At 44.8% G+C, this 26,565-nt stretch overlaps 1 long non-coding RNA gene across 4 annotated transcripts in view; it reads right to left on the bottom strand.

Moving 5' to 3' along the window:
* Window positions 1-26,565, bottom strand: part of LOC134738087 (uncharacterized) — a 44,671-nt gene that overhangs the window by 17,222 nt on the left and 884 nt on the right. For 2 of the 4 annotated variants that reach the window (XR_010123632.1, XR_010123633.1), the window contains exon 2: window positions 15,407-21,884. The exons of 1 other annotated variant lie outside the window; for it this stretch is intronic. This is a non-coding gene — a long non-coding RNA (uncharacterized LOC134738087). The remainder of the gene's footprint in view (window positions 1-15,406; window positions 21,885-26,565) is intronic. One more of the 4 variants, XR_010123635.1, reaches the window with a different exon arrangement.

Genomic DNA, 26,565 nt, shown 5'->3' on the forward strand with positions numbered 1-26,565 from the left:
CTGCCTCAGCCTCCCAAGCAGCTGGGATTACAGGCGCTCACCACCACGCCCGGATAATTTTTTTTTTTTGAGACAGTCTTGCTCTGTGGCCCAGGCTGGAGTGCAGTGGCGCGATCTTGGCTCACTGCAAGCTCCGCCTCCCGGGTTCACGCCATTCTCCTGCCTCAGCCTCCCGAGTAGCTGGGACTACAGGTGCCCGCCACCACACCCAGCTAATTTTTTTCTATTTTTTAGTAGAGACGGGGTTTCACCGTGTTAGCCAGGATGGTCTCGATCTCCTGACCTCTTGATCCACCCGCCTCTGCCTCCCAACGTGCTGGGATTACAGGCGTGAGCCACTGCGCCCAGCCTAATTTTTTGTATTTTCAGTAGAAACGGGGTTTTGCCATGTTGGCCAGGCTGGTCTCAAACTCCTTTCCTCAGGTGATCCACCTGCCTCTGCCTCCTAAAGTGCTGGGATTACAGGCGTGAGCCACTGCACCCAGCCAAGGCATTCTGTTTTATAAGGGAAGCAGAGCATAAAAGTTTGGAAAATTTGCAGCCTGGAAATGCATTAGAAAAGAAAATCCCATTTTCTGAAGAGAAATTCAAGCTGGCTGCAGAAATTTGCTTAAGTAATGAGGAGCTGAATGTTAATTCCCCAAGACAATGGGAAAAATGTCTCCTGGGCATATCAGAAGTCTTCACGGCAGCCCCTCCCATCACAGGCTTGGAGGCCTAGAAGGAAAAAATGGTTTTATGGGCCGGGCCCAGGGCCCCCTTGCTCTGTGCAGCCTAGGGACTTGGTGCCCTGAGTCCCAGCCACTCCAGCCATGGCTAAAAGGGTCCAAGGAACAAGCTCATTGCTTCAGAGGGTGCAAGCCCCAAGCCTTGGCAGTTTCCACATGGTATTGAGCCTGCAGGTGCATGGAAGTCAAGAATTGAGGCTTGGGAACCTCTGCCTAGATTTCCCTTTCCATGTTCCCTAGATACAATGGGGGTACAGGCATTGCGTAAATACACCCCTTCCAAATGGGAGAAACTGGCCCAAAACAAAGCATATCCTTTCACAGCTTCTTGAGAAGGGGCACAAAGAGGGTAAATTGAAACCCTGCATGTCCCACAATATCTTTATTCTAAACTCATACTTGAGTGATATATTGGTTTAGTTATAAGCTGGAATAAATACTTCCTCAGAATTTTGAAGCCATTTCTCAATTGTTCTCCTACATTCAATAAATTTTTACTGAGAATCTAGCACATGCCTGGCACTGCCTCTAGGCACTTGGGATCCATCAATGAACAACAGAGACAAAGATACATCAAGATAGCATAAAAGAGCTTTTTTTCCTACTTGTGTTCTGGTTTTCAGTGGTGGTGTTTACAAGTCAAGCTATTCTGATTACTGATCCTTTTTATATGACATTTCTTCTCTCTGGAAGCTTGTAGGATCTCCTCTATTCCAAGTGTTCTAAAATTTCAAAGTGATGTACCTTGGTATAGATCTATTTTTATCCATTTTGCTGGACACTTGGTGGGCTCTGTAAACTCATGTTCTTCAGTTCTGGAAATTTTACTTGAAGATTTTGTGGATAATTTCCTCCTATGGTGCTTGGAGTTTGGACCTCTTAGATTCTCTAGGTGGTCTTCTATTATACGCTCTGTCTCTCTCTCTTTTTGAGACGGAGTCTCACTCTGTTGCCAGACTGGGGTGCAGTGGCACGATCTTGGCTCACTGCAGCCTCTGCCTCCTGGGTTCAAGCAATTCTCCTGCCTCAGTCTCCTGAGCAGCTGGGATTATGGGTGCCCACCACCACACCCAGCTAATTTTTGTTGTATTTTTAGTAGAGATGGGGTTTCACCATGTTGACCAGGATGGTCTCGATCTCTTGACCTTGTGATCTGCCTGCCTCAGGCTCCCAAAGTGCTGGTTACAGGCATAAGCCACCGTGCCTGGATCTCCCTTTTTTTTTTTTTTTAAAGAGACAGGGTCTTGCTCTGTTGCCTAGCCTGGAGTGCAGTGGTGTGATCATAGCTCACTGTAATCTTGAACTCCTGGGCTCAAGAGATCCTCCCACCTCAGCTTCCTGAGTAGCTGGGACTGGAGGCACACACCACCATGCGCAGCTAAGTTTTAAATTTTTTTGTGGAGATGGAGGTCTCACTATGTTGCCCAAGCTGGTCTTGAACTCCTGGCCTCAAGGCATCCTCCTGGCTTTACTTCTCAAAGTGCTGGGATTACAGGCGTGAGCCACTGTCAGTGGATTTCAACTTTCTCTTCCAACTCTTCTAGCATTTTAATTTCTGCTGTTAAGTTTTTAATATTCAAGAGGTTTATTTTCCTAAGTTTTTTGCAAGAATGCAGACCGTTCTTATTTCATAGATGCAATATCTATTTAAACTACTAATATTAGCACTTGTTATAAATTCGCATCTCCCTGTAACAGCCTGTTTTCTTCAATATTTTTTTTCTGTTCATTTGTGTCATTTGTTTTGTTTGTATTTATTTATTTTTTTGAGATGGAGTCTCACTCTGTTGCCCAGGCTGGAGTGCAGTAGTATGATCTTGGTTCACTGCAACCTCTGCCTCCTGGGTTCAAGCGATTCTCCTGCCTCAATCTCCCGAGTAGCTGGGACTACAGGTGCCTGCCACCACACCTGGCTAATTCTTGTATTTTTAGTAGAGACGGGGTTTCACCATGTTGGCCAGGCTGGTCTCGAACTCCTGACCTCAGGCAATCTGCCCGCCTTGGCCTCCCAAAGTACTGGGATTACAGGTGTGAGCCACTGCGCCTGGCTTTATTTATTTATTTATTTATTTATTTATTTATTTATTTATTTATGAGACGGAGTCTCACTATGTCACCCCGGCTGGAGTGAAGTGCAGAGTGCAATGTTGTGATCTTGGCTCACTATAACCTCCGCCTCCCATGTTCAAGCAATTCTCCTGCCTCAGCCTCCTGAGTAGCTGGGATTACAGGTGTGGTGTGCCCCACCATGCCTGGCTAATTTTTGTATTTTTAGTGGAGATGGGGTTTCACCATGTTGGCCAGGCTGGAACTCCTGACCTCAAGTGATCTGCCTACTTCAGCTTCCCAGAGTGCTGGGATTACAGGCGTGAGCCACCGCACCAGGCCTATTCATTTATTTTATTTTTAAATTTTTTATTTATTTATTTATTTTGAGAAGGAGTCTCGCTCTGTTGCCCAGGCTGGAGTACAGTGGCATGATCTCGGCTCACTGCAAGCTGTACCTCCTGGGTTCACGCCATTCTCCTGCCTCAGTCTCTGGAGTAGCTGGGACTACAGGCGCCTGCCACCATGCCCAGCTAATTTTTTCTATTTTTAGTTGACACGGTTTCACTGTGTTAGCCAGGATGGTCTCGATCTTCTGACCTCGTGATCTGCCCGCCTTGGCCTCCCAAAGTGCAGGGATTACAGGCATGAGCCACCGCACCCAGCCCCCACTTATTTATTTTTTGCTACAGAGTCTCATTCTGTCATGCAGAGGCATGATCTCATGTCTCCCAGGCTCAAGAGTCTCGTGCCTCAGTCATCCAAGTAGCTGGGACTACAGGTGTGCACTAGCACACCCACCTAATTTTTATATTTTTAGTAGAGATGGGGTTTCACCATGTTGCGCAGGCTGGTCTTGAACTCCTGACCTCAAGTGATCCACCCACCTCGGCCTCCCAAAGTGCTGAGATTGCTGGGATTACAGGTGTGAGCCACTGCACCTGGCCATGTCATTTATTTTGATCTCTAAGTCACGTTTAGAGGCTTTTCTCAGATGTATGATAATCCTTGGATGTCTGCTTATGACTAAGAGTAGAGGACTAAAAAGCCATTTGGAAGATCTGAGCACATGGTTTATAGGATTTTTAGGCTTTGAGATTCACTGCAGGGTATTCTACACAGGCAATTTGTTGGGAAACCTCTTAAACCTATATCCTGGGGATTGTCAGATTCTCCAGAAAAGAGTCTTCTAAAATTTCTGCATGGAGAGTAAAGATTTGGGTGCCAGTGTTTTGAAAGCCTAGTGGAGAGAAAAGGCAGGGGATTATTCCAGCATTCAGTAATCACACACTCACTTAATCCCCATTTTCAAGAGACTCTTCATGCCTTAATTTGGCCTAGTATTCCCTGTATAGAAATTCTTTGTTTTACGGCCAGGCACAGTGGCTGACTGTAATCCCAGCACTTTGGGAGGCTGAGGCGGGTGGATCGCCTGAGCTCAGAAGTTTGGGACCAGCCTGGCCAACATGTTGGAACCTCATCTCTACTAGAACTAAAAAAATTGGCCAGGCATGGTGGCTCACCCCTGTAATCCCAGCACTTTAGGAGGCTGAGGTGGGTGGATCACGAGGTCAGGGGATTTAGACCATCCTGGTTAACACGGTGAAACCCTGTCTCTACTAAAAATACAACAACAACAAAAAAATTAGCTGGGTGTAGTGGCGGGCACGTGTAGTCTCACCTGCTACTCGGGAGGCTGAGGCAGGAGAATGGCGTGAACCCGGGAGGCAGAGCTTGCAGTGAGCCAAGATGGCACCACTGCACTCCAGCCTGGGCCACAGAGCAAGAAAAAAAAAAAATTAGCTGGATGTGGTGGTGCATGCCTGTAGCCCCAGCTACTCGGGAGGCTGAGGCAAGAGGATCCCTTGAAGCCAGGAGGTGGAGTAAGCCAAGATCATACCACTGTATTCCAGCCTGGGTGACAAAGCAAGATTCCATCTCATAAAACAAACAAACAAACAAACAAAACAACTCTATGTTTTACCTTTTCCAAAAAATAAACCTTAGACTCCTGCTAGGATGGGAGAAGGAATCTAGGAATCTAGATTTGCAAGGATTTATGTAAGATAAACTCCAAGAAGTGAGATTGCTGGATTGAAGAGTACGTACATTTTAGATTTTGATTAGTCATTGCCAAATTGTTCTCTATTGAGCTTGTTACAGTTTTACACCAATAGCAGTAATATGCATATTTGTTTCTTAATACCTTGTAAACAGTTATCAAACTTTTTGACTGTGAAAATATTTAGCCAGGTACAGCGGTTCACGCCTGTAATCCCAGTACTGTGGCAGGCTGAGGTGGGAAGATCAGTTGAGCCCAGGAGGTCAAGGCTGCAGTGAGCCATGACTGTGACCCTACACTCCAGCCTGGGTGACAGAGCAAGACCCTGTCTTAAAAGAAAAAAAAAAAATTTATCTGATTCTAAAAAAAATTTTTTAGAGATGGGGTCTCCCTATGTTGTCTAGGCTAGCCTAGAACTTCTGGGCTCAAGTGAAGCTCCTGCCTCAGCCTCCTGAGTAGATGGGATACAGGCACCTGCCACTGAGCCCAGCTTAACTGTTACTTTAATTTGTATTTTTCTTAAGTTTAAGACCGAGCATCTTCTTTTTTTTTTTGAGATGGAGTCTTGCTCTGTCACCCAGGCTAGAGTGCAGTGGCGCCATCTCGGCTCACTGCAAGCTCCGCCTCCTGGGTTCACACCATTCTCCTGCCTCAGCCTCCCAAGTAGTTGAGACTACAGGTGCCCGCCACCACGCCCAGCTAATTTTTTTTGTATTTTTAGTAGAGACAGGGTTTCACCGTGTTAGCCAGGATGGTCTCGATCTCCTGACCTCGTGATCCACCGACCTTGGTCTCTCAAAGTGCTGGGATTACAGGCGTGAGCCACTGCGCCCAGCCAAGACCGAGCATCTTTTAATGGTTGAGAGACAGTTGTGTTTCTGTTTTGTTCCTCTTTGCTCAAATCCTTTGTCCATTAGATTTTTAGCCTTTCTTTTATTGATTTCTAGGAATGCTTTATTCTTTTTCCAGTTTGTTGTTTGTTGATCTTGCTTATTATGGCAGTGGCCACTGCACCAGCCACAGCGGGGAGGTGCAAGCAGTGGCGGCAGGGGCAGCTGCGGGAGTAGGAATGGTGGCAGTGGGTCCCCTGTGCTCCACGTCCCCGAGGCAGGTGACTGTGCTGCCCCCACCCTTGCATGGTCAGGTGAGACCCGTCCCCAGGCCTGGAGCCTCTGCTGCTCTGGACCCTGGTCCCGTGTTGCCACTCTAGCCTACTGCCACTGCGGAGAGGGCATGGGGAGGAGGTAGAGCTGTGCCTGGGGCAGTTCCATGAACCACACAGCCAGCAGGAGCCAGGGACAAGCTGGACCCTCCCCAACACTCCCTGCCCTCCACGGAACCCACCACCCTGGGGACTGCCGCAATGGGGCTGGGCGCAGAGAAGCAGTTGGGCATGGGGGGGCAGGCAGAAAGGGGCCCATTGAGGACCTGGAGCCCCTGCCCCAGGCTGCCTGCAAGTTCCATGCAGTGGTGGGAGCCCCACCCTCCCAGGTGTAGGATCCGGGCATCTCTGCACTCTATGCCTTCAGGGCACAGGCTTGGGGGTGTCTGCTTCCACTGCCTGGCCTCTCCCCACTCCTGGCACCCACTCTGATCTCAGAGTGGCATTGGGGTTGAGCCTGGGAGCTGTCCCAGCCTGGCTGGGTGTGCACCCACTTAGGGCAGCACTAACATGTCAACCTCCCTCTTTGGACTTTTGGTAACGAGAAGCATGGGAGAGATGCCAAGGGGGGTGCTAAGGGCAGCTCGGCACTGGCCTGCAGGCACCCCTCAGCAGGGACAGCCTGGGTGCCATGAAAAGTGGTAGGAAGCAGACCGGCTCCAGGGTGGAAAGGGGTGTGTCCCCAGTGAGGTGCCACCTTCAGGCCAGGGAGGGCCTGAAGGCTGGGGGCCAGGTTGCCAGTCCCATGGACTGGAGTGGGAATTTGTGGTGCCTTTTCCAGGCCCACCCATGGCCACCCATGGACCAATCAGTGTGCACTTCCTCCCCTCTGAGGCCCATAAAAGCCCAGGACTCAGCCAGAGTGGAGCTGAAGACAGGATGACCAGCTGCAGAGATGAGCTACCTTCCATGCTAGGAGCAACACTCCTCGGGATGACCTGCCTACCAGAGAGGAGCTACCCTCTTTGCTAGGAGATGAACACCCTGGCTGCAGAAAGGAGCTACCTCCTCCAGGTTTCCTCGGAGTGGTTCTACCACTCAATAAAGCTCCTCTTCATCTTGCTCACCCTTCACTTATCTGCATACCTCATTCTTCCTGTTCACAGGACAAAAACTCAGGACCCACCGAATGGTGAGACTAAAAGAACTGTAACACAAACAGGGTTAAAACATGCCCACTACTCGCCACGTTGCAGGTGAAGAGAAGGAGAGAAGAGCTGTGGCCCTTTGGGAAGCCCAGACCTGGGAGCTCCCTGAGCCAGGGTTGTGAGTCTCTCTTTGGGGCCCTGCAGTTCCTGGTGTCTCCAAGCTTCTGGGCACCACTGCATTCCCCAGTGCCAGCTGGGGAAGCTGCTTGCAATGTCCCTGGTCCAGCTGCAGCCTTGCAGAGAGCCATTGCCTGTGCTGGCACCTGGAGCTGCCTGCTCCATGGCAGCAGCTGGCATGTCTGACTGCGCAGTGGCTGGACTCCATGCTCGTTCACACACCCCTCACTGCTCCATGCCTGACTTACAGACTCCCCTGGAGGCATAGGATCCAGGCTGGTAGCATGAGCCAAGCACAGCCTGCCAGGCTGAATGGGCAGAATGAGCCCAGTGAGCCCAAGCAAAATTCAGACAAGTGTGCCACCAGCCACAGAGGTCTCTAGCCAGAAACATGATACCCCCTAAGATCCTGCAACACTTATAGTGGTTTATCAGATAAAAAACCACTTTTTAATGTGATCACAATTTCTTCTATGGCTTTCAAATTTTGTGTCATATTAGAAAGAATTTCCATACTCTGAGATTTAAAATGTCTCCCCTTCATTACTTCTATTACTTATTTTTTTTTTTTAATTGAGATGGGGTCTATGTTGCCCAGTCTGGTCTTGGACTCCTGGATTCAAGCGATCCGCCCACCTCAGCCTCCCAAAGTGCAGGGATTATAGGTGTGAGCCACTATGCCTGGCCACTTTTTGTTTTTTGTATTTTAATCTTTCATCCACTTTCCTAGATGACTACCCAGCAATCCTAATCCTATTTATTGAACATTCATCTTTTACCTACAGATTTTAAATAATATTAATAACATTTTAAAAATCACATACAAAATTCTTAGGTGAATTTGTTTCTGGATTTCTCATTCTGTTCTATACGTGCCTGTGCAACAACTACATGTTTTGTTATATATTTTAGTATTTGACAGAGCTGATTCCCCTGCCTCCCCCTCCCCATACATTCTTTTTAGAATTCCTCTGACTCCTCTTGCTTTTCTTTCCTTTTTTTTTTTTTTTTTTTGAGACAAAGTCTCATTTCTATCATTCAGGCTGGAGTGCAGTGGTGCGATCTCGGCTCCCTGCAACCTCCACCTCCCAGGCTCAAGTGATTCTCCCACCTCAGCCCCCCAAGTAGCTGGGACTACAGGCACCTGCCACCACATCCAGCTAATTTTTGTATTTTTAGTAGAGATGGGGTTTCACTATGTTGCCCATGCTGGTTTCAAACTCCTGAGCTCAAGCGATCCACCCTCCTCGCCTCCCAAAGAGCTGGGATTACAGGTGTGAGCCACTGCGCCCAGCCTCTGTTCTTGCTTTTTTGCTTTTTCCACTTGAACTTTGAAGTAACATTGCCTAGTTTCCAAACTTAGTTTGTAATTTAATGAAATCACATAAAATTTATAGACTAACTTAGGAAGAACTAACACCTTTATGATGTTGAGTTTTTCTACTCAAGAACTTAGTGTGCCTTTCCATGTATTTAATTGTTCTTCTGAGTCCTTCAATAGCATTTTAAAATTTTCACCATAAAGATCTAGCACAGTTCTTATTAAGTATATTCTTAGGGGTTTTATCTTATTCATAATTATTGCATATGGAAACTTCTATCACATCTACCAACTAGTTGTGGTTTGTTGTTTGTTTTTTTGAGACGGAGTCTCACTCATCACCCAGGCTGGAGAGCAGTGGTGCGATCTCAGCTCACTGCAACTTCCGCCTCCCAGGTTCAAGCAATTCTCCTGCCTCACCTTCCGGAGTAGCTGGGATTACAAGCACGTGCCACCATGCCCGGCTAATTTTTGTATTTTCAGTAGAGACAGGGTTTCACCATGTTGGCCAGGGTGGTCTCGATCTCCTGACCTTGTGCTCCACCCGCCTCAGCCTCCTAAAGTGCTTGGATTACAGGCGTGAGCCACCACACCCGGCTGTTTTCCTCTTCTTTATGCATTTTGAAGACTAGAATTCATAGCAGTAATCCATGGAATGATATTTTGTTTTGAGGGAGTGTCTATATGATCCATAAAGTTGTATGCAAAATTTGGTATGCATATACATTTGGGTTGGAGAATGAAATTAAAAGCTTTCCTGAAGTTTCCTAAGGGGTATGTTATGCTATAAAAACTTAAGAATCACTTATCACACCAAAAAGATATTAAGCTTTATGTTATTAAATCAAGTTAAAAAGTAATAATTATAGGTCTACTTAGTTTTATTAGAATACAGACTGGGTGTGGTGGCTCATGCCTGTAATCCTAGCACTTTGGGAGGCTGAAGCAGGAGGGTTGCTTGAACCCAGGAGTTCGAGACCAGCCTGGGAAACAGTGGGACCCAATATCTACAAAAGATAATTAGCCAGGCATGGTGGCATGCGCCCGTAATTCCGCCTACTCAGGAGGCTGAGGTGGGAGGATCACTTGAGCTTGGGAGGTCGAGGGTACAGTGAGCCATGACCATGCCACTGTACTCCATCCTGGGTGATGAAGTGAGACCCTGTCCCCCTCCTCCCCCATGAAAAGAATACAGATGATTATGGGAGTCATTTACATTTAAAGACTTCTGTTTGATTACCGTATATTTATATAGCACATTACCATTTACAAAGAGATTTTATATATTTTGTCTTTTGAACTTTTGACGCACATAATACGTAATACTCTAACACAAGAAAATAGATTTAGAGAGGTTACTCTCTAAAAAGTGAAAGTGTTAGTAAGTAATGAAGTCAGTTCTCAAACTCAGAGTTTAATAAAACCTATTTTGTTATAGGTATATACAAATTTTACCTTTTTAGGCCGGGTGCGATGGCTCACACCTGTAATCCCAGCACTTTGGGAGGCTGAGGTGGGCAGATTACCTCAGGTCAGTAGTTTGAGACCAGCCTGGCCAACATGGTGAAACCCTATCTCTACTAAAAATACAAAAATTAGTGTGGTGGTGGGCGCCTGTAATCCCAGCTACCCAGGAGGCAGAGGCAGGAGGATCGCTTGAACCCAGGAGGTGGAAGTTGCAGTGAGCTGAGATTGCACCACTGCACTCCAGCCTGGGCAACGAGAGCTAGACGCAGTCTCAAAAAAAAAAAAAAAAATTTCTGCTTTTCAGAAAATGAAATATACATACTAATCTGCAACATACACACACACACACACACACACATATATATAAAGTTGTGACAGGGTCTTGCTCTGTGGCCCAGGCTGCAGTGCAATGGTGTGATCATGACTCACTGCAGCTCCAACCCCCTGAGCTTAAATGATCGATGCTCCTGCCTTGGCCTCCCAAAGTGCTAGGATACAAGTGTGAGCCACCACACCAGGCCTGTATTTTTCATTTAATATATTTTGGATATGTTTTCATGTCAGTATATATAAGTTTATGAATTCATTGTTTAACAGCTGTAAAGTATGTCATTTCCATAATTTATTTATTGAATTCTCTATTGATGGGTACTTAGATTATTGCCAATTTTTCACTATTAAGAACAATGCCGTGGTGAAAATCCTTATGCACATAATCTTTGTACATTTATGAGGGTAAAGTCCTAGAACTTGAGTTGAGTCAAATCACATAACTACAATAAGTATTTTGACAGAAATGATCAAATTGCCCTCCAAATAAATAACGGCAACTTGCATTCTCACTAATGGAAAATCAAAATGCCTGCTTTTTTTTTCTCACCAAGTATGTGAACCCATCCTGTTTCTTAATACTTGTGCCAACACTAACATCTGTGCTAACACTATTATCAATTTTATATTGATAGTTGATATTTTCCAATGTGATAGTAAAAAATCATTTCAATTTGCATTTCTTTAGTTATTAGAAAACAATGAGCACCCTGGAGTGGGGAAATTCTTTCTAGGCATGACAGGAAACTCAGAAGTCATCAACAAAAATCCTAATGAATGCAACTTTTGTGAATTGCTTGCTTATGTCCTTTGCCTATTTTTTGCTACTGGGTTTTCTTTCTAATTGCTCGAAATAAGTTTTTATTATTAAGGATGTTAATCCCTTGCCATATGTGTTGTGAATATTTTTTCCAAGGTTGTTGTCTTTTCATATGGTGTCTTGTGCCACGTAAGACATAAAATAAAAATATCCTATGGCTTCTGAATTTTGGGCTATGTTTAGAAAAGCTTTCCTCACTTCAAGATTATAAATATATTTATTGAAGTCATTTCTTTTTGGACTCTTATGGTTATTTTTTATATTAAAATCTTTGCTCTATCTGGAGTTTATTTTGGAGTGAGGAGGGAAGTAGGAATCCAATTTTAAAATTATAAATGGTTAGTTGGTTGTTCCAATACCTTTTCTTAAATTAATCCTGCCATCTCTATCATATGTCCATTTTTATTGGGGTCTAATTCTGTACTTATTCCATTTTAGGAGAAGGATCTGTTTAAAGATTTTTTTTTTTTTTTTTTTTTTGACGGAGTCTTGCTCTGTCGCCCAGGCTGGAGTGCAGTGGTGTGATCTTGGCTCAGTGCAAGCTCCACCTCCCGGGTTCACGACATTCTCCTACCTCAGCCTCCTGAGTAGCTGGGACTACAGGCGCCCACAACCACGCCTGCCTAATTTTTTTGTATTTTTAGTAGAGACGGGGTTTCACCGTGTTAGCCAGGATGGTCTCGATCTCCTGACCTTGTGATCCACCTGCCTCGGCCTCCCAAAGTGTTGGGATTATAGGTGTGAGCCACTGTGCCCAGCTTAAGAGGTTTTATAATACATATTAATATTTGGGAGGCAAGTCCCCCCACTCCACTCCTGCCATTGCTCTTCTTTTTATTTTATTTTTTATATATATTTTTTGAGATGGAGTCTCACTCTGTTGCCCAGGCTTGAGTGCAAGGGTGCGATCTCAGCTCACTGCAACCTCTGCCTCCTGGGTTTAAGCGATTCTCCTGCTTCAGCCTCCCGAGTAGCTGGGATTACAGGTGCATGCCACCATGCCCAGCTGATTTTTGTATTTTTAGTAGAGACGGGGTTTCACCACGTTGGCCAGGCTGGTCTTGAACTCCTGACCTCAGGTGATCCACCCGCCTCAGCCTCCCTAAGTGCTGGGATTATAGGCATGAGCCACTGCGCCCAGCCAATACTCTTCTTTTTCATAGTGATTCTTAAATGCTTATTTCAAATGAAACTTAGAATAATTCTGACAAATTGTAAATAAAATTCTGTTGATTTTGATTTGGCCTGAATTCAACTTACACACTGATTCAGACAGAACTGTCATTTTGGCGAGGCACAGTGGCTCATGCCTGTAATGCCAGTATTTTGGGAGGCCAAGGTGGGTGGATCACTTGAGGTCAGGAGTTCGAGACCAGCCTGACCAATATGGTGAAACCCCATTTCTACTAAAAATACAAAAAATTAGCCGAGCATGGTGGTAGGCCCCTGTAATCCCAGCTACTTGAGAGGGTTAGGCAGAATTGCTTGAACCTGTGAAGCAGTAGTGAGCCAAGATCACAACCACTGCACTCCAGTCTGGGTGACAGAGCGAGACTTGGTCTAAAAAAAGGACAAAAAAACAAACAAAAAACCCTGTCATTTCTACAATGTTGAGTCTTGTTACCTAAGAATGAGGTGTTTTAATTATTTTGTTTCTTCAGAATTAAACAGTGCTCTTCAAGTAGTTTCTAAAAACTTTTTTTTTTTTTAAGAGATTGCATCTCACTATGTTGTCCAGGCTGGTCTCAAACTCCTAGCCTCAAGGGATCCTCCCGCCTTGGTCTCCTACAGTACTAGGATTATAGGCATAAGCCACTATGTCCAGATAGTTTATGAACATGTTCTAAATATATTCAGAGAAACTGTGGCTCATCTCACGGGGCACCATTCACACTGGAGTCAATAAAGGCACCCCACTTCCTGTGAGATGTATACTAGCAACCGTGTTTTTTTTTTTTTTTTGAGACACGGTCTCATTCTGCCACCTAGGCTGGAGTGCAGGGGTGTGAACATGGCTTACTGCAGCCTCAACCCCCTGGGCTCAGGCAATGATCCCACCTCAGCCTCCCGACCAGCTGGGACTACAGGTGTGCCCCACCACACCTGGCTAATCTTTAAATTTTTTGAAGAGATGGGGCCTCCCTCTGTTGCCCAGGCTCGTCATGAACTCCTGGCCTCTGCCTCCCAAAATGCTGGGATTACAGGCGGGAGCTACCACGTCCAGCCTATTTATCTTATTTTGTTATTGTGAATGTGACATTTTCTTCCATTATACTTAAATTAGTTACTATTTGACAGAGAAAGTAGAGAAAGTTATTGATGTCTGAATGCTAATTTTTTTTTTTTTTTTGAGATGGAGTTCCACTTTGTTGCCCAGGCTGGAGCGCAATGGGACGATCTGGGCGCACTGCAACCTCTGCCTCCTGGGTTCAAGTGATTCTCCTGCCTCAGCCTCCCACATAGCTGGGATTACAGGTGCTCGCCACCGCGCCCAGCTAATTTTTGTATTTTTAGTAGAGGTGGGGTTTCACCATGTTGGCCAGGCTGGTCTCAAACTCCTCACCTCAGGTGATCTGCCCACCCTGGCTTCCCAAAGTGCTGGGATTATAGGTGTGAGCCACTGTGCCTGGCCTGAATGCTACTTTTTAAATCTGCTATATTACATTGTCTATTGTTTCTTTTTTTCTTTTTTAGAGATGGGAGTCTAGCTATATCCCCCAGGCTGGAGTGCAGTGGCGCTATCATGATTCACAATGTAAACTTGAACTCCTGGCCTCAAGCAATCCTCCTGCCTCAGCCTCCTGATTAGCTGGAATTACAGGTGTATGCCACCATGCTTGGCTTCTTATTGTTTCTTACAGTTCTTCAGTTGATCCTCTTAGATTTCCAACATCTAATCATAGATAAATAATAATTTCATTTAAAACTTTTATGTACTATACTGTCACAATATTAAATAATGTAATCACGAATAGAATTTATGTTACGTCTTTTGACCTTAAGTCCACTGCTCTTTTTTGAGTATATATTCAATCCACTAAATAGTTATTGAGCACCAACAATCTATAAAGCATTGCTATAGATGAGAAAGACATGGTAAAAAGAAAAATCATTCAATGCCCACATTCATAATCTTTATTTATTTTTTTGAGATGAAGTCTCACTCTGTTGCCTAGGCTGGAGTTCAGTGGTGTGATCACAGCTCACTGAAGCCTCAAACTCCTGGGTTCAAGCGATCCTCCCATCTCAGCCTCCCAAGTAGCTGGGACTATAGCCATGTATCACCATATCTAGTTAATTTTTATTTATTTTTTGTAGAGATGGGGGCTCCTTGTGTTGCCTAGGCTGGTCTCCAACTCCTGGGCTCAAGTGATCTGACTGCCTCAGCCTCCCAAAGTGCTGGGATTACAGGCATGAGCCACTGTGCCCAACCTCATAATCTTTTCTTATCCCAACAAACAGATCTAGAGCCACAATAAAAAACCCAGTTGATAATTCTTGCAATGTTAAAACCTGTCCAGCAAATTCAATATTCTATCCTACTAAACTGAAATGTGACCATATGCAAAAATTATTCTCCAAGGACAGGAGTGTTTCGTTTTTGTTATTTTTTAGGAAGAGGGAAGCAGAATGAGCTGGGACTAAGGAAGTGAGTGAACAATGGGCATGCTAAGTAGATATTTACCTGAAAGCCAAATACATAAAATAAACAAGGGGCTGAATCTCCCCCGCTCAGAAAGCTAGAAGCAGAGCTTTCTGAAAGCATGAGTAATGTGACCTAAGGCAGAGTTTAACCTCAGGGGGAAGGTATAAGAAAAGAAAGCATGCATGAGCATGTTTTTAAGTCTGTGAACTGCAATCGTGTGTAGCTAACAACCTAGTGAGATGAGACAGCAATGTAATAAATGTCATAATAAAGTTAAGTATTAACATAAGGTGCTAAAAGAGAATCTTTCTCAAAGGTGAGTCACTCATTTGGCAAGTGTGTATTGAGTACCTATTGAATGTCAGGCCCCAATCTACACACAACATGTCAAACAAAAATAGGCAGGATCCCTCTTATAAGCTTCCGGGCTACTGGGGGAGGTGGCTTTTATTTAAGAAAACATATAAATATGTGTGTGTATGATGTATATATTATTAGAAATTGTGCTAAGTGCTATACGGGAAATAATTCCATGAGAAAATAAGGTGACATAACTTACATTTGGGGCCTCAGGGAAAGCCTCTCCGAGAAGGCAGCCTTTAAGTTGAAAAGTGAGGGATGAATAAGCAGAGAGCATATCAGGCAGGAGTGATTTTTGGAGTGAAGTCTTCTGGGATGAGCAGCCTTCTATTCCCTCTGATGAACAGAGATGAAAGGGAATCTCACTTATGCAAAGGCATGAAAGCACAGGTGTGACAGGTATGAGGAACTACAAGTTACCATAGCTCAGTAAGGGGACACGTGGACATGGAAACACCAGGAAAAGAGAAAAACAAAACGCAAAAATATGAAGAAGATGGAAGAGGAACAAACTAGAAATCTAATTCAGTATGTGTTGATTATTTACTATGTGCTTAGCAATATCTTAGGGGATTCTTAAAGCGTAAAAAGAACAGCTCCTCCTCTCAACAAACTCGGAGTCTAAATGGGTAGATACTGACTGCATCCTCGACTAGATTCTTTTTTTTTTTTTCTCGAGACAAGAGTCTCGCTCTGTCCCCAGGCTGGAGTGCAGTGGCGCAACCACGGCTCACTGCAAGCTCCGCCTCCAGGGTTCACGCCATTCTCTTGCCTCAGCCTCCCAAGTAGCTGGGACTACAGGTGCCCAACACCACGCCCGGCTAATTTTGTTTTTGTATTTTTAGTAGAGACGGGGCTTCACCGTGTTAGCCAGGATGGTCTCGATCTCCTGGCGTGATCCGCCTGCCTAGGCCTCCCAAAGTCCTGGGATTACAGGCATGAGCCACCGCACCTGGCCGACTAGATTCTTTTAATATCATAAACTGTGTTTTTGTTTTCCCCATCAGTAACTCCTAATATGAATTTTTAAATTAACAAATGAATCTTACTTCCTGCCACAGGCCCCAACTACTACTTTACAGCAATCTATGGCTAAAAATCACTCAGTTTTACTGGCTGCTTCTCAAAAGGCCAATAATGCTGATGAGGCTCTTCAGAGAGTGAGAAGTACTTTTTTTTTTTTAAATCACCTCTTCATAGCCTCCTCCCAATAAGTACTTCTAATTATATATAAGTAACACGTTAATTTTTTCTTTACATATAGCATGCTAGCTCTTTTAAAAATCTCATCTTTCCTGTTTCAGGATCTCAAATAGAAAAAAGTTAGAAACTGTTATTGAGGCTATTAGGCTTGAACGTCCTTGCTCTAATCTTTGCAAAGATAAAACCCACAATGCTCATTAAGCTGCTTGGATAAGCTGTTATTTTACTTCTTACTGGAGGAGCTTAACAATGAAAAACAAAACTAGCATGAGTTCTATCTACAAAAAGTGATGTCCTAATTTGAGTTCAGTTCTAACATACTGTAATAATTCAATTAGTTCTGTGACTGTGGCAGAATGTCCTAGCCTTATCACAGTTCTCTTATTTTCTTCCTCTATTTTCCCTTTATTACTATGGTTTGGAACCCACATTTCAGTCTTATCCCTGGAGTCTAAGATAAAAAAATAGCACACATGGAGTTATATTTATTTGAGGGGGTAGGAGACAGCTGTGACTCTTTCAAGGCTGGGACTGGAGACAGTCAGCAATAGGCAGAGGTGTTTTGTTTTATTATACATATACATATATTTTTTGAGACAAGGTCTTGTTCTGTGGCCCAGGCTGGAATGCAGTGTTATGAACACAGCTCACTGCAGCCTCAACTTTCTGGGCTCAAGCGATCCTCCCAACTCAGCCTCCCAAGTAGCTGGGACTACAAGTGTGTGTCGCCATGCCTGGCTAATCTTCTTTTTATAGAGACAGGGCCTTGCTATGTTGCCATGTTGGTTGTGAACTCTTGGGCTCTAGCTATCCTATTGCCTAGGCCTCCCAAAGTGCTGGGATTATAGGTGTGAGCCACCACACCAGCCATGTTTTGTTTTCAATTGGAGAAAGAAGCAATTCTATTAACAATTACCAACACACTGCCAGACTCTCAAGCAAAAATGACCATTGGTTCTTCTGTGCTGCTCTCCTTTGCTCAGCAGGCTTATACTACATGGAAGGAGGCAGTGCAGTGTGGGAGTTTGCCCAGGAGAAACAATAACTTGCTGCTGGAGCAGGGTGTCCTAGAGACCAGGAATTTGTTACAAGAACATGGTGGAGAAATTGATCTTGAAAAGAAGAGGTGGCTGGGCACGGTGGCTCACACTTGTAATGCCAGCACTTTGGGAGGCCGAGGTGGGTAGATCACTCGAGGTCAGCAGTTCAAGACCAGCCTGACCAACATGGTGAAACCCCGTCTCTACCCAAAATACAAAAATTAGGATAGGCGCAGTGGCTCACGCCTGTAATCCCAGAACTTTGGGAGGCCGAGGTGGGTGGATCACCTGAGGTCAGGGGTTTGAGACCAGCCTGGCCAACATGATGAAACCCCATCTCTACTAAAAATACAAAAAATTAGCTGGGCATGGTGGCGGGTGCCTGTAATTCCAGCTACTTGGGAGGCTGAGGCAGGAGATTGCTTGAACCCAAGAGGCAGAGGTTGCAGTAAGCCAAGATCGCACCATTGCACTCTAGCCTGGGCAGTAAGAGCAAAACTCCATCTCGGAAAAAAAAAAAAAAAAATTAGCCGGGTGTGATGGTGCATGCCTGTAAGTCCCAGCTACTCAGGAAGCTGAGACAGTGAATTGCTTGAACCCAGGAAGTGGAGGTTACAGGGAGCTGAGATCATGCCACTGCATTCCAGCCTGAGCCACGTAGCGACACTCCATCTTAAAAAAAAAAAAAGAAAAAGAAAAAAGAAAAGAAGAGGTACTTCTTCTTTTAACCTAGAAGAATAAGAATGGGTTCAGATAGAGATAAGAAGGGAGGTATAAGTTGGAAGGTAAGAAATGAGAAAGGTTTATGCCTTACGGTGATTCCCAAGTTTTCTTGGTTCTCAGAGCCCTCAGTGTTTCAGAATTTCTTTATGGCGCTCCCTGGACCAATAGAAAAATCTAACAGTTCCATTTACCAGGTACAGTTCAAACAACCTAATAAGTAGTTATGTCTGGATAATTTAGCAGCTGTCTGAAAAATAAATTGAGCAATATAGATAGAGTGGCTCTAGTTTTGATTTTTTTTTTTTTTTTTTTTTTTTTGAGACGGAGTCTCACTCTGTCGCCCAGGGTGGAGTGCAGTGGTGCAATCTCGGCTCACTGCAACCTCTGTCTCCAGGGTTCAAGCAATTCTCCTGTCTCAGCCTCCCGAGATTACTACAGGGGACTACAGGCGTGTGCCACCACGCCCACCCGGCTAGGTTTGATTTTTTTAACCGCACATATAATTCACCTAACGACTATAATTCAGTGGTTTCTGGTATATTCAGAACTGTGCAATTATCACCTCTAAAAGAAACCCTGGGCTCATTAGCAGTCACGACTCCTTCCCTGTCATTTCCCCCATCCCTAGGCTACCACAAATCTACTTTCTGTCTCTACACTACATTCCTTTTTTTTTTTTTGAGATGGAGTCTTGCTGTGTCGCCCAGCCTGAAGTGCAGTGGCTCGATCTCAGCTCACTGCAGCCTCCGCCTCCCGGGTGCAAGCAATTCTCCTGCCTCAGCCTCTCGAGTAGCTAGAATTACAGGTGCACGCCACCAATCCCGGCTAATTTTTGTATTTTTTTAGTAGAGACGAGGTTTCACCATGTTGGCTAGGCTGGTCTTGAACCCCTGACCATATGATCCGCCTGCCTTGGCCTCCCAAAGTGCTGGGATTACAGGCGTGAGCCACCACGCCCGACAACTACATTCCTTTCTATCATAGCTGATTAATATTCCATTGTATGGATATACCACATTTTGTTTATCCATTCATTAGTTGATGGACATTTGGTTTGTTTCTACTTTTTGGCTATTTTGAATAATGCTGCTGTGAACATTCATGTATAAGTTTTTGTGTGAATTTTTTTTTTTTTTTTTTTTTTGAGACGGAGTCTCGCTCTGTCGCCCAGGCTGAAGTGCAATGGTGTGATCTCGGCTCACTGCAACCTCCGCCTCCCGGGTTCAAGCAATTCTCCTGCCTCAGCCTCCTGAGTAGCTTGGATTACAGGCCCGCGCCACCACACCTGGCTAATTTTTGTATTTTTAGTACAGACGCAATTTCACCACGTTGGTCAGGCTGGTCTCGAACTCCTGACCTCATGATCCACCTGTCTCAGCCTCCCAAAATGCTAGGATTACAGACGTGAGCCACTGTGCCCAGCCGTGTGAATATGTTTTGATTTCTCTTGGGTATATACATATGATTGGAATTGCTGGGTCCTATGGTAACTGTTGAAACTTTTACGGAACTGCCAGACTATTTTCCATATTGACTGTATTACTTTTCCTTTCTATCTGCAGTACACGGGGGTTTAAATTTCTCCATATTCTCACCAACACTTGTTATTATTTATCTTTTTGATTATAGCCATCCTAGTGTATATGAAGTGACATCTCCTTGTGGTTTTAATTTGCATTTCCCTGATGGCTAATAATGTTGTGAATCTTTTCACGTGCTCCCTGGCCATTTGTGTAACCTTGCAGAAATGTCTATTCAGATCCTTTGTCCATTCTCTTTTTTTGACAGGGTCTTGCTCTGTTGCTCAGGCTGGTGTGCAGTGGTGTGATCATAGCTCCAGTTTTATAGTTTTAGTTCTTACATTTAGGTCTTTAATTCATTTTGAGTTAATTTTTGTTTTTTTGAGACAGGGTCTCCCTCTGTTGCCCAGGCTGGAGTGTAGTGGTGCAATCACAGCTCACTGTAGCCTCAACCTCCTGGGCTCAAGTGATCCTCCTGCCTCAGCCTCCTAGGATTGCTAGAATACACCACTGCACCAGGCTAATTTTAAAATTTTTTGTAGAGACAAGGTCTCGCCATATTGCCCAGGCTGGTCTTGAACTTCTGGGCTCAAGTGATCCTCCTGCCTCAGCCTCCCAAGGTATTGGGATTACAGGCATAAGCCACCATGCCCAGCCTATCCAGGCTTTAAATACTACCTATCTGCTGATAACCGCAGAATACAGATGGGCAGCTCAGACCTCTTTCCAGACTTGATTATTCAACTGCCTTCTGGACATTCCCTATGAATGCCTGATATCTCATACCCAATATGTGAAAAACGGAATTCCTGATCTTCCTTTCAAAACATGCTCTTCCTCAGCCTTCCTCATCTCTGTTAATGGCATTTCCATCGTCCAGTTGCTTATGCCTACGTTGGAGTCATTCCTGACTCCTTCATTTCTCCCACAAGCCACATCCCATCTGCTGGGAAATCCTATCGGCTTTACCTTCAGAGTATATGTAGGATTCTGTAGCCTCTTTTCATCTCAGTTGCTACCTACCTCTGGCACCTGTGGCCTGGATTACTACAGTTAGCTTCCTTAGTGACCTTCCTGTTCTACTCTTGCTTCCTTAAATCTATTCTCAAACCAGCAAACAAATAAATTCTTAAACCCTGCAATGGTTTCCCTGCTCACTCTGCTCTGGCCACAATGGCCTTCTTACTGTTCCCTGAACACACTAGGCACACTTCTGCCTTGGGGGCCTCTGCTGTAGTTTTTTCCTGTGCTTGGTCCACTCTTTTCCCAGTTCTTCCCATGGCCCACCTCCTTACTTCTTTCAAGTCTTTACAGAAATGTCACTGTCTCAAAGAGCCTCATTTTGACCAACATATTTGAAACTGCAAATTACCTGACATATTCTCCATCTCTCTTACCCTGACCTACTACTTTTTCCTAGTGCTGATCAGTACATGATGTACTTAAGTTGTGCTCCTTGCCTTGCTGTTATTGCTTATCCTTTGTTTTCTCCCTACAAGAATATGGAATCCATGAGAGAGGAATTCCTGTTTACTGATGCATCCCAAAAGTTACAACAATGTAGCATATGTAGTCACTCAAAAATGTGAGAATACAGGCTGGCTGTGGTGGCTCATACCTGTAATCACAACACTTCGTGAGGCTGAGGCAGGAGGATCACTTGAGCCCAGGAGTTCAAGACCAGCCTAGGCAACATAGTGAGGTTGTCTTCATAAAAAATTTAAAAATGGCCGGGTATGGTGGCTTACGCCTGTAATCTCAGCACTTTGGGAGGCCGAGATGGCCGGATCATGAGGTCAAGAGATCGAGACCATCCTGGCCAACATGGTGAAACCCCATCTCTACTAAAAATACAAAAATTAGCTGGGCGTGGTGGCGCATGCCTGTAGTCCCAGCTACTCAGGAGGCTGAGGCAGGAGAATTGCTTGAACCCGGGAGGCAGAGGTTGCAGTTAATGGAGATCGTACCACTGCACTCCAGCCTGGCAAAAGAGCAAGACTCAGTCTCAAAAAAATAAATAAATAAATAAATAAAAATAAAACTTAGCTGGGCATGGTGGTACGTTCCTGTAGTCTCAGCTACTCAGCAGGCTGGGACAGGAGGATGGCTTGAGCCTGGAAGGTTGAGGCTGCAATGAGCTGGGCCTGTACCACTGTACTTCCAGTCCAGGCAACATAGTGAGACCTTGTCTCTAAAAAAAGGAAAAAGGAAAAAAATTGAGACAACAGAGAATTTTAACAAGGTTATTCCTATGCTTAAGTGTGCATACAATCTGGCTAAAAGGTAGCATATATGTAAAAAATATAAATATCAATACAAGGGGCTGGGCGTGGTGGCTCATGCCTGTAATCTCAGCACTCTGGGAGGCCGAAGTGGGCAGATCACCTGAGGTCAGGAGTTTGAGACCAACCTGGCCAAATGGCAAAGCCCTGTCTCTACTAAAAATACAAAAAAATTTAGCTGGTGTGGTGGTGCGCACCTGTAATCCCTGCTACTCAGGAGACTGAGGCAGAATTGGTTGAACCCGGGAGGTGGAGGTTGCAGCGAGTTGAGATTGTGCCACTGCACTCCAGCCTGGGCCACAGGGCCAGACTCTGTCTCAAAAAAAAAAAAGGGAGCCAGCTGTGGGGGCGGGCTGGGCGCAGTAGCTCACGCCTGTAATCCCAGCACTTTGGGAGGCCAAGGCGGGTAGATCACCTGAGGTCAGGAGTTCAAGACCAGCCTGGCTAACAGGGTGAAACCCTGTCTCTACTAAAAACAAAAAAATTAGCCGAGCATGGTGGTGGGCGCCTGTAGTCCCAGCTACTCAGGAGGCTGAGGCAGGAGAATCACTTGAACCCGGGAGGTGGAGGTTGCAGTGAGCTGAGATCATGCCATTGCACTCCAGCCTGGGCAACAAGAGCAAAACTCCATCATAAAACAAAACAAAACAATACAAGATAATTAGCACATGCTGATAAGACTCTAATAATATAATGAATATGTATACAAAATTTTGAACACAATTATAGGGAGTTCAAACATTCCCTGAAGCCAACTATGGGTCCTGAGTTGAGAATCTTTGGTTTCAAATATGGTTTTATTACCCAGGGCTTGGTGAGAACAGGATTTAAACTAGTTCTTTTTTTTTTCTTTTGAGATGGAGTTTCGCTCTTGTTGCCCAGGCTGGAGTGCAATGGCGTGATCTCGGCTCACTGCAACCTCCGCCTACCAGGTTCAAGCGATTCTCCTGCCTCAGCCCCTCTAGCAGCTGGGATTACAGGCATATGCCACCATGCCTGGCTAATTTTGTATTTTTAGTAGAGACGAGGTTTCTCCATGTTGGTCAGTCTGGTCTCGAACTCCTGACCTCAGATGATCTGCCCGCCTCCGCCTCCCAAAGTGCTGGGATTACAGGCATGAGCCACCGCACCCGGCCTAAACTAGTTCTTAAAGAATACACTATGAAGGAGAAAGAGGGGCAGTTGAGGGAAGGTCATCTCTAGCAAGGGACATAGCTAAGGATGACAGCAGGTTGGGCATGGTGCCTCATGCCTTGAATTTTGGGAGGCAGAGGTGGGTGGATGGCTTGAGCCCAGGAGTTCGGGACCTGCTTGGCCAACATGGTGAAACTGCGTCTCTACTAAAAATACAAAAATTAGCCGTGCATGGTGGCGGGCGCCTGTAGTCCCATCTACTTGGGAGGCTGAGGCAGGAGAATCGCTTGAACCTGGGAGACAGAGGTTGCAGTGAGCCGAGATTACGCCACTGCACTCCAGCCTGGGCAACAGAGTGAGACCTGTCTCAAAAAAAACCCCGTCTGTACAAAAAATACAACAATTAGCTGGGCACGGTGGCACATGCCTGCAGTCCCAGCTACTTGGGAGGTTTGCCAGGGCCTAGGAGGTGGAGGTTGCAGAGAGCCGACATGGAGCCACTACACTCAAGCCTGGGTGACAGAGCAAGGCTCTGTCTCAAAAAAAAAAAAAAAAAAATAGGATGACAGCAGAACCGTTTGACTGGAATGGAGGATTTATGCAGTAGGTAAGAAACAGGCTGAGAAGTGCTGGTGTATGACTTAAATTGTGTGGGTATTTCAAATAATTGAAAGTTTTTGGACAAAAGAATATGTAATGTCTAAAGCACTGTTTTTAGAAAATTATTTTGGTAGTTGTTTAGAAGGAATTAATTCACAAAACCATCATAATGATTCATGTTTGAAATGAAAAAATAATTCATAAGGTTTAGAGACTGATGAATTTATTTAGAAATACCGTTTGGGCCAGGCGCGGTGGCTCACGCTTGTAATCCCAGCATTTTGGGAGGGCGAGGTGGGCGGATCACGAGGTCAGGAGTACGAGACCAGCCTGACCAACATGGTGAAACCCCGTCTCTGCTAAAAATACAAAAAAATTGGCCAGGCGTGGTGGCACACGCCTGTAGTCTCAGCTACTCGGGAGGCTGAGGCAGGAGACTCGCTTGAATCCGGGAGGTGGAGGTTGCGGTGAGCCAAGATCATGCCACTGCACTCCAGCCTGGGCGACAGAGTGAGACTCCGTCTAAAAAAAAAAAAAAAAAAAAGAAATACCCGGTTTGGACCGGGCACGGTGGCTCACGCCTATAATCCCAGCACTTCCGGAGGCCGAGGCCGGTGGATCACCTGAGGTCAGGAGTTCGAGACCAGCCTGACCAACATGGTTAAAACCTGTCTCTACTAAAAAATACAAAAATTAGCCAGGCGTGGTGGCAGGTGCCTTAATCCCAGCTATTTGGGAGGCAGAGGCAGGAGAATCGTTTGAATCCGGGAGGCAGAGGTTGCAGCGAGTCGAGATTGAGCCATTGCACTCAAGCCTGGGGGACAAGAGCAAGACTTCTCTCAAAAAAAAAAAAAAAAAAAAAAAAAAAGAAAGAAAAAAAAAGAAATACCCAGTTTGAGGCCGGGCATGGTGGCTCACGCCTGTAATCCTAGCACTTTGGGAAGCTGAGGTGGGTGGATCACCTGAAGTCAGGAGTTCGAGACCAGCCTGGCCAACATGGTGAAACCCCGTCTCTACTAAAAATACAAAAATTAGCTGGGTGTGGTGGCATGCGCCTGTAATCCCATATTTTCGGGAGGCTGGGGCAGGAGAATCGCTTGAACATGGGAGGCGGAGAGCTGAGACTGTGCCACCACCGCACTCCAGCCTGGGCAACAGAGTGAGACTCCATCTCAAAAAAAAAAATTTTTTTTTTAAATTCCTGGTTTGAAACTGAAAATCAGAAATAAAATTAGGTCAGGCCCATTTATTTATTTATCTATTTATTTATTTATTTCCTGAGATGGAGTCTCGCTCTTTTGCCCAGGCTGGAGTGCAGTGGTGCGATCTCAGCTCATTGCAACCTCCATCTCCCAGGTTCAAGCAATTCTCTTGCCTCAGCCTCCTGAGCAGCTGGGATTACAGGCATGTGTGACCACGTCTGGCTAATTTTTGTACTTTTAGTAGAGATGGGATTTCACCACGTTGGCCAGGTGGTCTCAAACTCCTGACCTCGTGATCTGCCCACCTTGGCCTCCCAAAGTGCTGGGATTACAGGTGTGAGCCAACATGCCCGGCCATTCAGGCCTAGTTATTTAGATTTGGGTGTTACTTATTGAATCTTTGAATATGGGGGAAAAGTTATGAGAGAAAAAGAATAAAAATAGAGACTATTCAAAGGCTATGCATGGGGCTGGGCACTGTGGCTCATGCCTGTAATACCAGCACTTTGGGAGGCCAAGGCGGGCGGATCAACATGTCAAGAGATGAAGACCATCCTGGCCAACATGGTGAAACCCCATCTCTACTAAAAATTCAAAAATTAGCTGGGCGTGGTGGTGCACATCTGTAGTCCCAGCTACTCGGGAGGCTGAAGCAGGAGCATCGCTTGAACCTGGGAGGCAGAGGTTGCAGTGAGCCAAGATTGCACCACTGCACTCCAGCCTGGCAACAGCGAGACTTCATCTAAAAAAAAAAAACAACAAAAAAACCAAAGGCTATGCATGAGACAAAGTGAACAGTCTATTACTGTGATTATAATAGAATGTTGAATTTATATAGGGTAAAATCTTGATAGAATGCTTGAATTATATAGGTATTATGGGAAATACAATGTTGTGGTTAATTGAATAATAATACAAAATTTTGTTTTAACTTTTGCTCGCTGGGTTTTTTTTTCCCCAAAAAAATCATTATACTTTTTTCCTCTTGATAATTAGGAAACACAGATAAATTATTTTTAGATGATTCAAGATGTCACTATCCTTCAGGTTGATTATTGTAAAATACGTGTTTTCAATGTAAAATAACACAGTTATGGAGTTTGGGATATAGCTATGGTAACCACAGAACATACCCTGGTGTTTCAAGATTAGGGAAAGTCGGATAACAACATCAAAACAATTCTAAGAAAAAATTTTAAGTATTTTTCAGGCTCTATTAATTAAGTAGTACTTCAGTGCTTTTTTTTCTTTTTTTTTTTTTCCCAACACTACAAAGGCTAAAGATGTTATTATCAAATGTATTACTACATCATTGGCACAGTTTCTATTGGTATCTACTTGCTTTTTAATACAGAAGATGTTTATGATTTACATTCCTCCTACTTTAGAAATTCTCTCCATTCACTTCTTTTGTGCCCCTCCAGATATAATCTGAACTTCCAGGAATAGTTTATTCTTGGTGTTACAAATGTTGGCTTCCCCCCTCCCTGGAATTCTATTAGAACGTTTTTGTCACTTTAGAAACTTTCTTATTCTGGTGCAACATGCCAAGAAACCCAGGTATAAAATAGTGATTGTTGACTCTTACTTTGACACGTGTGCCCGTCCTTATAAATCTAGACCCTGTACATTACATGCATACAACTATCCCTAT

This window comes from Pongo pygmaeus, chromosome 15, assembly GCF_028885625.2.
Source record: "Pongo pygmaeus isolate AG05252 chromosome 15, NHGRI_mPonPyg2-v2.0_pri, whole genome shotgun sequence".
Taxonomy (NCBI): domain Eukaryota; kingdom Metazoa; phylum Chordata; class Mammalia; order Primates; family Hominidae; genus Pongo; species Pongo pygmaeus.